The following is a 14,296-nucleotide window of genomic DNA, read 5'->3' on the forward strand; positions in this document are numbered from 1 at the left end:
TGTAGTGGCATAATCATGACTCACTGTAACCTCAATCTCCTGGGCTCAAGTGATTTTCCTGTCTCAGCCTCCCAAGTAGCTGGGTCTACAGGCATGTGCCACCATGCCTGACTAATTTTTTAAAAATTTTTTGTAGAGATGCGGTCTGGCTATCACACTATAGTCTATTAAGTGTGCAACAGCATTATGTCTAAAAAAACAAAATAATGCCTTAATTTTAAAAGTACTGCTAAAAATGCTAACAATCCTCTGGACCTTCAACAAGTCAATCTCTTTCCTGGTGGAGGGTCTTGCCTCAACGCTGAGAGCTGCTGACTGATCAGCGTGGTGATTGCTGAAGGTTGGGGTGGCTGTGGCAATTTCTTAAAATAAGACAACAATGAAGTTAGTCACATTTATTGACTCTTCCTTTCACAAAAGATTTTTCTGTAGCATGCAATGCTGTTATATAACATTTAACCCACAGTAAAACTTATTCCAAAATTGGAGTCAATCCTCTGAAACCATACTGCTGCTTTATCAACTAAGTTTATGTAATATTCTAAATCCTTTTTTGTCATTTCAACAACATTCACAGCATCTTCACCAGGAGTAGATTCCGTCTTAAGAAACCACTTTCTTTGCTCTTCCTTAAGAACCAACTCCTTGGCTGGGCACAGTGGCTGACACCTGTAATCCTAGCACTCTGGGAGGTCAAGGCAGGAGGACTGCTTGAGGTCAGGAGTTCAAGACCAATCTGAGCAAGAGAGAGACTCCATCTCTACCAAAAAAAAAATAGAAAAAATTAGCTGGGCATGGTGGCACACACCTGTAGTCCCAGCTACTCGGGAGGATGAGGCAGGAGGATCGCCTGAGCCCAGGAATTTGAGGTTGCTGTGAGACAGGCTGACACCACAGCTCTCTAGCGTGGACAACAGAGCAAGACTATGCCTCAGAAAAAAGAAAAAAATAAAAAGAACCAACTCCTCATCCATTCAAGTTTTATCATGGGACTGCAGCAATCCACTCACATCTTCAGGCACCACTTCTAATTCTAGCTCTCTTGCTATTTTCACCACATCTGCAGTTACTTCCTCCACTAAAGTCCTGGACTTCTCAGAGTCATGTATGTGGGTTGGAATCAACTTCTTCCAAACTCTTTTTAATGTTAATATTTTGACTTCCTGACCTACTTGAGGTCAGGAGGAGTTCGAGACCAGCCTGGGCAACATAGCAAGACCCCATCTCTAAAATTTTTTTTTTTAATTAGCTGTTCATGGTTACACACATCTATAGTCCCAGCTACTCGGGAGGCTGAGGCGGGAGGACTGCCTGAGCTCAGGAGTTTGAGATCAGCCTCTCAAGACCCGTCTCTACTAAAAACAGAAAAAAAATTAGTCAGGCACTGTGGCACATGCCTGTAGTCCCAGCCACTTGGGAGGCTAAGGCAGGAGGATCACTTGAGCCCAGGAGTTTGAGGTTGCTGTGAGCTATGACACCACTGCACTCTACCAGGGGCGACAGGGCGAGATTCTGTCTCAAAAAAAAAAATTCTTATTAGAAAAAAAAAAAAAAAATTCTATAACCAGCCACTTTATCCTGAGAAATGAAAAGTGGAATAAAGACATTTTCAGGGAAAATAAAGAACACTGCCAGCAGATCCACAATAAAGATGCTGCTCATCTTTAACATTAAATATGTTTCTCAAACAGAAGCAAAGTGAACCCACATGGCAGTATAGAATTCATTTAAAATTGAAGAATAAAAAGATATATCTAAGTAAATGGTTATATAAAATAATTTCTTCTGGGGGTTAAATATATATACAATTAAAATGCATAGTAGCAATATCACAAAAGCAGTGGGAACAGGGTCACTGGAGTTTGATACGGTTCTTGCATCTTCTAGGAAGTGATGAAAGCACTAATTTGTTAGATGCTAATAAATCCCTACAGTAGTCACAAAAAGAACAGTAAAAAAAAATGTTTAACCACCCATCAGAAAAGGGGCTGTTTAATTAAAGAATACTTGATTAATCTAAAAGGCGGCCACAGAAAAAAGAAAAAGGAACAGAGCACGAGGGAGTAAGACAACTCAGTAAAGATGATAAATTAAAGCATTTCAACAAACCACATTTAAAAAAAAAACCCAAAACTATAATTAGACAAAGACTGGCAGAATGGATTAGAAACCAAAATCCCAACTGTAAGACAGCATCATGTCTTAAAAACGTAAGGTCACTTACAGGTTGAAAATATAAAAAAAGATATGCCATTCAAACATCAAAGAAAGCTGGTATAACTGAACAAGTATCAAATAAAGTAAACTTTAAGGCAAAAGCATAAGAGATAATGAAGGGCATTTCATGAGTTACCAGAGATCAATCCAAAAAAATATGTAATTCTAAAACTTAATAACAGCCTACAAAAACCTATAAAGCAAAAATGACAACAACTCTAAAAGAAGAGATAGTTAAGACTACAACATCAGCTAGACATTTTAACACATTTCTCTTGGTAACTTAATAGAATAAGCGGATTCTCCCTCACCCCACCCCCAAAAAGAATATAGAAGACCTGAAATGTAAAATTAACAAACATAACCTAACTGACATAAACAGAATAGTGCATCCAACAGCTGCTCAATACACTTTCTTTACAAGTATTTACACAACATTTAACAAAGTAGAGCATATGCTGGACCATAAGGCAAGTCTCAACAAATTTCAGACTGAAATTATACGGAGGATATTCTATGATTATAGTGGAAATAAGATAAAAATCCATAACAAAAAGACAACAAAGAGTCCCAAATATTTTGAAGCTAAATCATACTTCAGGGGTCAAGAAGATGTCCAATAGGAATTAGAAAATACTTTCAACTGCATAATAATTAAAAAGAACTCACAGCTCATAGAATGCACTTAAATCCATCCTCAGGGAAATTTATAGCCTTTGGTAGATGTATTAGAAAGATTAAAAAAAAATTAGTGATCAGGCAGGGGTTGCGGAGAGGAATCAATGATCAGGGTGGTATCAGTGAAATGGCAGGAGGATCTCCAAAAATTCTTCCTACGTAAACTCAATGAGAACACTGTCAAGAATTGTCAAAATCAACTTTCTTCAGAACTCTGGAAATTAAACAAAGGCTAACAGCAATCTGAAGAGCATTTATTTTAAAAAATGAAAATAAGCAGCTGAATCTTCGTAAGAACACCACCAAGAAAGACCACCTTTGTGGTCTTTTAACTCCCACTATTCCAACCCCCATCCCTGCCTAGCTCTGCTATAAAACCCTGAAAACCAACAACCAGCAATCACAGTAAAAATTAGCAGCCTAGAAGTCAAAGACGGGACAGCACAGTTGGAGCTCAGGCCCAATCTCCAGAGAACTGTCATTACTTGACTTTTTTTTTGAGACAGAGTCTAGCTCTGTCGCCTGGGTAGAGTTCAGTGGCATCATCATTGCTCACAGCAACCTCAAAGTCCTGGGGCTCAAGTGATCCTCCTATCTCAGCCTCCTGAGTAGCTGGGACTACAGGTGTGTACCACCACACCCGGCTAATTTTTCTATTTTTAGTAGAGACAGGGGTCTGGTCTCAAACTCCTGAGCTCAAGTAATCCTTCCACCTCGGTCTCCCAGAGTGCTAGCATTACAGGCATGAGCCACTGTGCCCGGCCATTACTTGACCTTTTAGGTGGTTCCCTGCAAGACTTCACTTCAAGGCTGTCTTTACTTGACCTCCCTCAGAGTTCACCCAGTATAAACAGCCATTACCCAGAGGGAGTTTATTTTTCCTTTTTTAAATTTTTTAGTCAGCTTTCTCAGGTTACATCCAGGGGAAGTTTATTCAAAAACAATCAGAGGCAATTATTAAACATCCCATGTGCTGAGGCAGTAGGCTATAGTTTAGGGAAGCAAGAGGCTAGCTAAAAAAGCTTAAAAGAAAAGGCTGTGGAATGAGTTTTAGTGAGTTTTAAAAAGCCCAGTATATTCCTGGGAAGGCCACCCCACGCTTGGAAAAAAGACTTAGAAGGCTGTTAAGCTCTCATTTCTGATTAACCTTCAGACTCTACACAAACAGGACATGGAGACTACTGCAGACTTGGAAACTGCCTGGCTCAGTGTGGAAGGCACACTGGGCTCCATTGCTAAGACTGGGACACTTACTGGTTCTAGGTACGTAAGGCAGTTTCTGTCCAATCATTAGCAGACCACTAAGATAACCAAGTACAGACTTCAGTAACCACATATGAAAGTAAGTTCAAACTTCACAGAATTAGTTGAGAAAAGCCACTTAGACAAACAACAAATAACAATAATTCATCCTGTGGAGAAGATAAAATCTGATTTTCAGACTTGCCACATTAAAGTGTCCCAGTTTAACAAAAAATTTGCATGACATGCTCAGAAATAAGAAATCATGGCCCATCTGTAGGGAAAAATGCAACCAACAGAAACAATCCCTGACAGAGACCAAACATTACATGTATTAGACATATACTCCAGCTTTTTTTTTTTTTTTTTGAGACAGTGTCTTATGCTGTCACCCAGGATGAAGTGCAGTGGCATCATCAGAGATCACTGTAACTTCAGATTCCTGGGCTCAAACAATCCTCTTGTCTCAGCCTCCGAAGTAGCTGGGAATGTACCACCATGCCCAGCTAATTTTTTAGTATTTTGTAGAGATGGGGTCTCACTATGTTGCTCAGGCTGGTCTCAAACTTCTGGTCTCAAGCAATCCTCTCGCCTCAGCCTCCCAAACTGCTAGGAATATAGTCATGTGCCACCAAGCCCAGCCCCCAACTCCAATTATTTTAAATATGTTTGATGAGCTAAAGAAAAACATACTTAAGAAACCAAATGAGAGTATAAGAATAATGTCTCACCAAATAGAGAATATCAATAAAGAGATCGAAATTATAAAAAAAGAACCAATGAGAAATTCTGGAGCTGAAAAATACAATAACTGAAATGAAAAATTCACTATGGGGGCTCAACAGCAGACCAAAACAGGAAAAAAAGAATCAGTGATCCTGAAGATAGGGCCACTGAGATAAAAAGAAAAAAGACTGAAGAGAAATAAACAGAGCCTCAGAGACCTCTAGGTACAACCAAGTGTACCAATATACACATATTCCAAATCTGAGAGAAAGAGACAAAGAAAATTTTAAGAAATAATGGCAGAAAACTTTGATCAAAAATATTAATCTATACATGCAAAAAACTCAATGAATTCCAAGTAGGATAAACCCAAAGACAGTATATCAAGACACATCAGTAACTGTCAAAAGCCAGAGACAAAGAGAACCTAGAAAACTATTATACAAGACAAAAGCAACCATCATATGTCACAAGGGATTTTCAGTAAGATTAATAGCTGATTTCTTATCAGAAACCATGCAGCCAAAAGGCAGGAAGATGATCTACTAAGAGTGTTAAAATAAAAAACTCAACCAAGAATTTTATATCAGCAAAAACTATCCTTCAAAAAGGAGAGGCCAGGTGCAGTGATTGAAGCTGTAATCCCAGAGCTCTGGGAGGCCAAGGCAGGATGATGACTTGAGGCCAGAAATTCAAGACCAGCCTGGGCAACATAGTGAGACTCTGTCTCTATAAAAGAAATTTTTTAAAAAAAGTTAGATCAGCATGGTGGCGCACACACCTATAGTCCCAGCTACTCAAGAGGCCGAGGTAGGAGGATCACTTGAGTCCAGGAGTTTGAGGTTACAGTGAGCTATAATCGTCCCACTGCACTCCAGCCTGGGCAACAGAGCAAGATACTGCCTCAAACAAACAAACAAAAGAACCAATAACAGAAGGAAAAGTGCAAAATTCACAGACATGTGAAAATTAAATAATATACTATTTATCAATGGATCATAGGAGAAATCACAGGGAAATTAGAATTTTTTTTTTTTTTTTTGAGAGAGTCTTGCTCTGTCACCCAGGCTAGAGGTGCAGTGACATCATCATAGCTCACTGCAAACTACTGGGCTCAGGTGATCCCCCCTTGCCTCAGCCTCCCAAGTTGCTGGGACTAAAGCATGCACCACCATGCCTGGCTAATTTTTCTTTTCTTTGTTTTTTTGTAGAAATGGGGTCCTGCTCTTGTTCAGGCTGACCTCAAACTCCTGATCTCAAGTGATTTTTCTTTTTTCTATTTTTAGTTGCCCAGCTAATTTCTTTCTATTTTTAGTAGAGACGGGGTCTCGATCTTGCTCAGGCTGGTCTCGAACTCCTGAGCTCAAGCAATCCTCCTGCCTTGTCCTCCCAAACTGCTAGGATTTCAGGTGTGAGCCACTGCACCTGGCCAGAAAATACTTTGCAATGAAGAAACACAACACACCAAAACTTATGGCATTCACCAAAAACAATACTTGGAAATTTATAAACACCTTCATTAAAAAAGATCTTAAATCATAACCTAACATACCTCAGGAAACTAGAAAGAGAGTAAAATAAACCCAAAGCAAGCAGAAGGAAGGAAGTAATGAAGATTATTTGATTTATTTTTGCTTTAAAGACTAGAAAAACTATAGAGAAAAATCAACAAAACTAAAAGTTGGTTCTTTGAAAACATCGGCAAAATTGACAAACCTTGAGCTAGATGGACCAAAAAAAAGATCAAAGATTCAAATTATTAAAATCAGAAACAAAAATGGAAATATTACTATCAATCTTACAAAAAACAAAAGACTGTAAGGAATTATTATGAATAACTGTATGCCTACAAATTAGAAAACTTGGGTGAAACAAACAAATTCCTACAAGATACAAACTACCAAAACTGACTGAAGAAGAAACAGACAATCTGAAAAGACCTGAAATGAGCAAAGAGCCTGAACTGGTAGTCAAAAAACTTCCCATGGTCAGGTGTGGTGGCTCACAACTACGATCCTAGCACTTTGGGAGTCTGAGGCAGGAGGAAAGGCCAAGAGTTTAAGACCAGATTGGGCAACAAAGCAAGAGACCCTGTTTCTATAAAGAAACTGTAGAAAGAAACTGAGTCTGTAGTCCTAGCCACTTGGAAGGATCACTTGAACCCAGGAGTTCAAGGCTGCAGTGAGCCGTGATTGTGCCACTGCACTCCAGCCTCAGTAGCAGAGCAATACCCTGTCTCTAAAAACAAAACAAAACAAAACAAAAAACTTCCAACAAAGAAAAGCCCAGGACAAGATGGCTTCACTGGTCAATTCTACCAAAGATTTGAAAAAGAATTAGTATAATTTATTCATAAACTCTTCCAAAAACAGAAGAGGAGGGAACACTTCACAATTCTGCCATTAAGACAGTATTTCCCTGATTCCAAAACCAGATAAAAGAGATCATGAGAAAAAAAAATCATAGATCTATCTGCTTAGGTCTATGTGCTTATAGATGCAAAACTCAAAATACCAGCAAACCATATGCAGTGGCATATAAAATGGATTATACACCACGACCAAATGACATTTATCCCAAGAATGCAAACTTAGTTTATCACATGAAAACCAATAAAATTATCTTAACAGGGTAAAATACAAAAACACATTATCATCTCAATGCACAGAAAATAACAACAAAAATCCAATATCCTTTCATGATATAAAAACATTTAATAAACTAGGAATAGAAGGGAACATCCTCAACCTGTTAAATGGCTTCTACAAAAGACTCACATCTAACATCACACTTAATGATGAAAGATTCAAAGGTTTCAAGAACAAGACAAAGATGTCCACTCACTTCACCTGTACTCAAAATTGTACTGGAGGGTCTAGCCACGGAAATTAGTCAAGAAAATTGAAAAAAAAAAAAAAAAACACTATCTTCATACACGATATAAACATGACACACAAAGACACAATCTTGGATATAAAAAATCCTAAAGAATCCACAAAAAACTATTCGAGTTAATAAATGAATTCAGCAAATGGCAGGGTACAAAATCATTGTACTAAAATTAATTACATTTCTGTACATTATCAAACCTAAAAATGAAATGAAAACAACTTCATTTACAATAGCATTGAAAAATAAATATACTCACAAAGTGAGAAACTTGCATGATGAAAACTATAAAGCAATGAAACAAATTAATTGAAAGACATCCCTTGATCATGGATTGGAAGACTTTATACTGTTAAGATGGCAATAGTTTCCAAATCAACCTACAGATTCCATGCAATCCCTATCGAAGGCCAAATCAGCTCTTTTGCAGAGGTTTACAAGCTGATCTTAAAATTCATAAGGGATTTCAAGGGACCTAGAACATTCAGAATAATCTTGGAAAAGAACAACAAAGTTGCGGGACTCACACATCCTGATTTCAAAACTTAATACAAAGCTACACTAATCAAGACAATGTGGTACTAGCCTAAGGATACACATATAGATCAGTATCACTTTGTACCCCACAAATATATACAACCATAATTTGTCAGTTTACAATTAAAAAAATAAAAATAAATGGGCAAAGGATTTGGAGACATCTGTCCAAAGAAAATATACAAATGGCCAATGAGCTCAGCATTACTAGAGAAATGCATATCAAAACCATGAGATCTCACTTCACACCCACGAAGGCTATAGCCATCATCAAAAATGTTTTTAGGATGTGGAGAAATTCAAACCCTCATACATTGCTGATGGGAATGTAAAATGGTGGAGCCACTTTAGAAAATAGTTTGGAAATTCCTCAAAAAGTTGATCAAGTTACTATATGACCCACAAATTCACTCCTATGTATATACCCAAGAGCAATGAAAGCATATTTCCACCCACAAACTTGTGTGAATGTTAACAGCACTATAAATAATAGCCAAAAAAATGGCAACAAACAAAATGTCCATCAACTGATGAATGGATAGACAAAATGGGACATTGATATAACGGAATATTATTCAGCTATAAAAAGAATGACATACGAATTCATAGATTAACATGGATGAATCTTGATAATACAGTACTATGGTAAGTGAACGAAGCCAGCCACAAAAGACCAAATGTTGCATCACTCTATTGATATGAAATATCCAGAGTAGGCAAATCCCTAGAGACTGAAATCAGATTAGTAGCTGCCAGGGAATGGGAAAATGGTGGAAGGGAGTGATGGCTGACAGGTATGAAGTTTCTTTTCAGGGTGATGAAAATGTTCCGGTATTAAATAGTTATGACAGTTTCACAACTTTATGACTATATTTAAAAAACACTGAATTGTACACTTTAAAATGGTAAAGATACCATATACATGTGAATTTTATCTCAATCAAAAGTCAATGATCTAAGAACTTCCATCTCAACAAGTTAGAAAAAAAACAGTAAGTTAAACCCAAAAAGAAACTGGAAGAAAAAAATCAATGACATGTAAAAGCAATGTATATTAGAATGGCAGGGGAGGAAATCAAAGTCAAAAGTTCATTTTTAAGAAAGAATAAAACAAAGAAAAAAAGCAAATTACCAATGTCAAGAATACTATCAGCCCAAGCATGGTCACTCACATCCGTAATCCTAGCACTCTGGGAAGCCAGGCCAGGAGGATTACTTGAGGCCAGGAGTTTGAGACCAGCCTGAGCAAGAGTGAGACCCCGTCTCCACAAAAAAAAAAAAAACAAAAAACAGAAAAACTGGCTAGGCATTGTGGTCCCAGGTTCTCGGGAGGCTGAGAAAGGAGGATCACATGAGCCCAGGAGTTTGAGGTTGCAGTGAGCTATGATGATGCCACTGCACTCTAGCCTGGGTGACACAGCAAGACTGTCTCAGAAAATAAAAACAAAAAAAAGAATACTGTGAATTCTAAATCCTAAGAGGTTATTACATATAAATTTATGTCAATTAGGGCTAGGTGTTGCGGCTCATGCCTGTAATCCTAGCACTTTGAGAGGCTGAGGGGGGAGGATGGCTTCAGACTAGGAGTTCAAGACCAGCCTGAGCAAGAGTTGAGACTCCCACCTCTACAAAAAATAGAAAAATTAGCCAAGCATGGTGGCAAATGCCTGTAATCCCAGCTTCTCTAAGGCAGGAGGATCGATTCAGCCCACGAGTTTGAGGTTGCAGTGAGCTATGATGAGAGGCCACTGTACTCCAGCCTTGGAAACAGAGCAAGACCGTCTCAAAAAAAAAAAAAAAAAAAAAAACCACCCAAAATTATGCCAATGAATTTGAAAATGTAAATTAAATGGAGAAATTCTGAGAAAAACACATCTTACCAAAACTTATAAGAAATGGAATCAATTAAAAAAAAACCAAAAAAAAACTTTCCTTGAAAAACAAAAACAAAAAACACTCCAGGCCCAGATGGTTTTACCAATAAATTACACCAAAATTTAAGAAAGAATACTGTAAGTTTTACACAAGCTCTTCTAAAAAAACATAAAAAAAGAAACAGTCCAATGTGTTCCAAGAAGCTAACATGACTGACATCAAGGATATTTTAAGATTATAGGCTAATCTCTTAAATGCATGGATACAAAAATCCTAAAGACAACATGTGCAAATCAAATCCAGCAATATACTAAACGCAATATATTATGCACTTGAGTTTATTCCAGACATGCAAAACTGGTTTTACTTTGGTACTCTTTCCTGAATGTCATTCTCATATTTATGGAATCAAGTAGAAAAGTTAAATGAATTGATGTAGATAAAAACTGAAATAGTTTAATAACCGTTCATGATTTTTTAAAAAAGTTTCTCTTGGCAAACTCTGAGAAGAAAAGAATTTCCTTAATCAGATAAAAAATATCCACAAAAACTTTAGCATACTTAACGGTGAAATGTTGAAAAGTTCCACTCCCACACTCTCTCCCCTCCATGACTAGAAACAAGACACAGATGCTAGCTATCATCACTTCTATTTAACACTGTACTTAGCCAGTGACAAAAGGCATTAAAAAAGTAGGAAGATTGAAAAGGAAGAACTACAACTATTAGATTTCCAAACAACATGATTATGTATATAAGAAACCCAGAAGAAGAATCTATAGGTAAACTATTAGTATTTATAAGTAAACTTAGCAAGGTCATGGAATAGTGTCAATATACAAAAACTTTTCTATGTACAAACAATTAGGAAATAAAAATTTTAAAATACCATATAACATGAAAAGAAAAAAATCAAAGTTTCTCAAAAGTAACACAAGTAATATCCTTATTTCATTGAAAAAGGCAATGACTTAACCTTAATGCTAACCATTAATATAAATGTCAATAAAGAATTGAAAATGAAGAACTCATGTTCACCGAAAGACTAAAAGGCAAGCCAGAAAGTGGGAAATATTAGCAATGCATATATCTGACAAAGGAATGTAAACTGCTTCAATCTCTTTGGGTAAAGTTTGGTGTTATCTATTAGTTTTGAAGATAATCATACCTAGATATTCTACTCCAGCGTGTACAGTCTAGATGATTTGTATACCAAGATTCACACACAAGAATGTTCATAGCACCATGGCTTAACAGCCAAAACACTAGAAAACACAAATGTTGAACATCAGAATTGATAAACTGTGAGTTATTTCATGACACTATATACAGTCCCAGCTACTTGGGAGGCTGAGGCAGGACGATCACTTGAGCTTAAGAGTTCAAAACCAGCCTGAGCAAGATTGAGACCCTGTCTCTACTAGAAATAGAAAAATCAGCCAGGCATCTGTAGTCCCAGCTACTTGGGAGGCTGAGTGGGAGGATCGCTTGAGCCCAGCAGTTTGAGGTTGCTATGAGCTACGCTGATGCCATGGCACTCTAGCCCAGATGACAGAGTGAGACTCTTCTCTCAAAAATAAATAAATATTTTTAGGGATATATGCATGGGGATGAAAAATATACAGAAAAATCACACGGAATCAATGGTTGTATCTGGGGAAAGGAGATGTGTTCTTTAGGGGAAATATGGGGAATTTCTGGGATACTGTTCTTGACCTAGATATTGGTTGTGTACATATATGCTGTAAATTAAAATACACAAGTATTTTTATGCAGTTTTCTATATATATGCTATATTTAACAATTAAAGTCATGCAAGCTAGTTCTAAGAATGAAACAAAAAACAATGGTAATCTAAGTAATCAGAAAAATTACTAACGTCTAAATAAGTGCTGTGTACACACACACACCCCCACAACTAAAACCCTGATGTTATCAGCACTGAATGTGGGGCGAATACAACTTATTTGAACATAAAATTCGGACCTCTTTCAGCTTAGGCACCCAGTTCGTGAGGATGCATTCATTAAACAATCATACAACGTTACCTACTATACACCAGACGCAATACTGAGGATTAGTAATCCAAGGGTATTTAAGACCTAGTCCTTAAATATATTTCCTTCAAGAGACTTTCAGTCTAAACAGGAAACCACTAGTTCAACTTTTTAACATATAATTCCAGCAATGCTCTCACAACTGAATTCTTTCTAACACTCACACCATCACAATCACCATCTAGTGAGTAAGTGCAGTTACGTGCATTGTTTTAGGTAGTATTCAACACACGTATCTTACTGAAGCATCACAAAACCCCTATAAATGGGTACTATTACTATCCTGTGTTACAGCTCAGGAAATTTAAACTCCAAGAGTTGGCCAAGGTCAGAACACATAGGCAGCACACCCAGGATTTATTCTCAGGTCATCTACATCCCAGAGCCTGTACCCTACTTTGTGCAGGTTTATTACAAAATGGGCAAACAATGTATTTTTCAGAACTATTCCCTATCTTCCCATTTTGAGAATATATGTTTATAGTACCACATAGTGGGTCCAAGAACAAACAGAAAGAACAAAGAAGGACCTTACTTCATCTCATAGAGCCAAACAGACTACAGAACACAGAAGGCAAAAGAATGTGAGAAAATTTCCAGAGGTGACAACAAAACCAACATTGAATAAAAGCAGGATTTTTTTTTTTAGGAATACAGATTCAATTTAGTTGTCAAGTATGTAGCAGAAGAGCATTCCTTGCATGACTTCACCTAAGTCAGTGACTTTAATTATACAGTACATATGGAATTTTAAGAAACATCAGACACAACAGCATAAAGGAAAAGAATCCTGGAGTACAGTCCTAGAAACCTTTTCTGAGTTGACGCCAGATCCTATATGCTACACGTATTCTTTCCTTTTTTTGACACAGAGTCTTGCTCCGTCACCCTGGCTAGAGTGCAGTTGGATCATCATGGCTCACTACAACTGCACATGCTTGGGCTCAAACAATCCTCCTGTGTCAGCCTCCCAAGTAGCTGGGACTAACAGGCACGTGCCACCACGCCCGGATAGTTTTTTCTATTTTTAGTAGGGACAGGGTCTCATTTTTGCTCAAGCTGGCCTCAAATTCCTGAGCTCAAGTGATTCTCCTGCCTTGGCTATGTGTATTCTTTTAACTATGGAAAATATTTTATAATACAAACAAAAACAAAATTCAATTGAATTTATACCCATAATTGACTGAAATTATGAAGTATAGCAACACCTAGAGTCTACAAGGCTGTGAAGAAAAACTCATGAAATCCTGACAGCCTTGGAAACTGGTAAATTCACTTTGAAATAGTAGTTAGCAACTTCAAGCTTGAAGATAGTATACCACATTTTGCAATTCACTTCTAGGTATGTTTTCCCAAGAAACTTTTGTTACATCTGCACAAGGAAATATAAACAAGGATGTTCACCAACATACTGTTTATGATAGCAAAAAATTAGAATATACCTAATCAGTTACCAGTAGAGAGATAAATACTGTATATATTTATGTAAAATGTTACTACAAAGCAATTAATGTAAGGATTTTACTTATAAATATCAATATGCACGTTATAAATGATATGTGGAAAAAAGCAAATGCCAGGAACATAACATATATCATACTATTTGCGTAAAGATTTAAAACACATAACAATTAGGAAGAAGTATGGGGGGGGTCTTCTTAGGTGCTGGTAATATGCTATTTCCTTATTTGAGCTTTATTTTACATGGGTGTATTTGCTTTGTGATAATTTACCCAGTTGTATACTTTAATTGTACAATTTTCTGAATGTATGTTTTACTTACATAAAAAGATGAAACAAGGCTGGGCGTGATGGCTCACACCTTTAATCCTAGCACTCTGGAAGGCTGAGGCGGGCGGATTGTTTGAGCTCAGGAGATCGAGACCAGCCTGAGCAAGAGCGAGACGCCGCCTCTACTAAAAATTAGAAAAAAATTAATCGGCCAACTAAAAATATATAGAAAAAATTAGCCGGGCATGGGGTGGCGCATGCCTGTAGTCCCAGCTACTCGGGAGGCTGAGGCAGAAGGATCGCTTGAGCCCAGGAGTTTGAGGTTGCTGTGAGCTAGGATGACG

The sequence above is a fragment of the Propithecus coquereli genome, unplaced genomic scaffold (genome assembly GCF_000956105.1).
Source record: "Propithecus coquereli isolate 6110/MARCELLA unplaced genomic scaffold, Pcoq_1.0 Scaffold507, whole genome shotgun sequence".
In the NCBI taxonomy this organism is placed as follows: domain Eukaryota; kingdom Metazoa; phylum Chordata; class Mammalia; order Primates; family Indriidae; genus Propithecus; species Propithecus coquereli.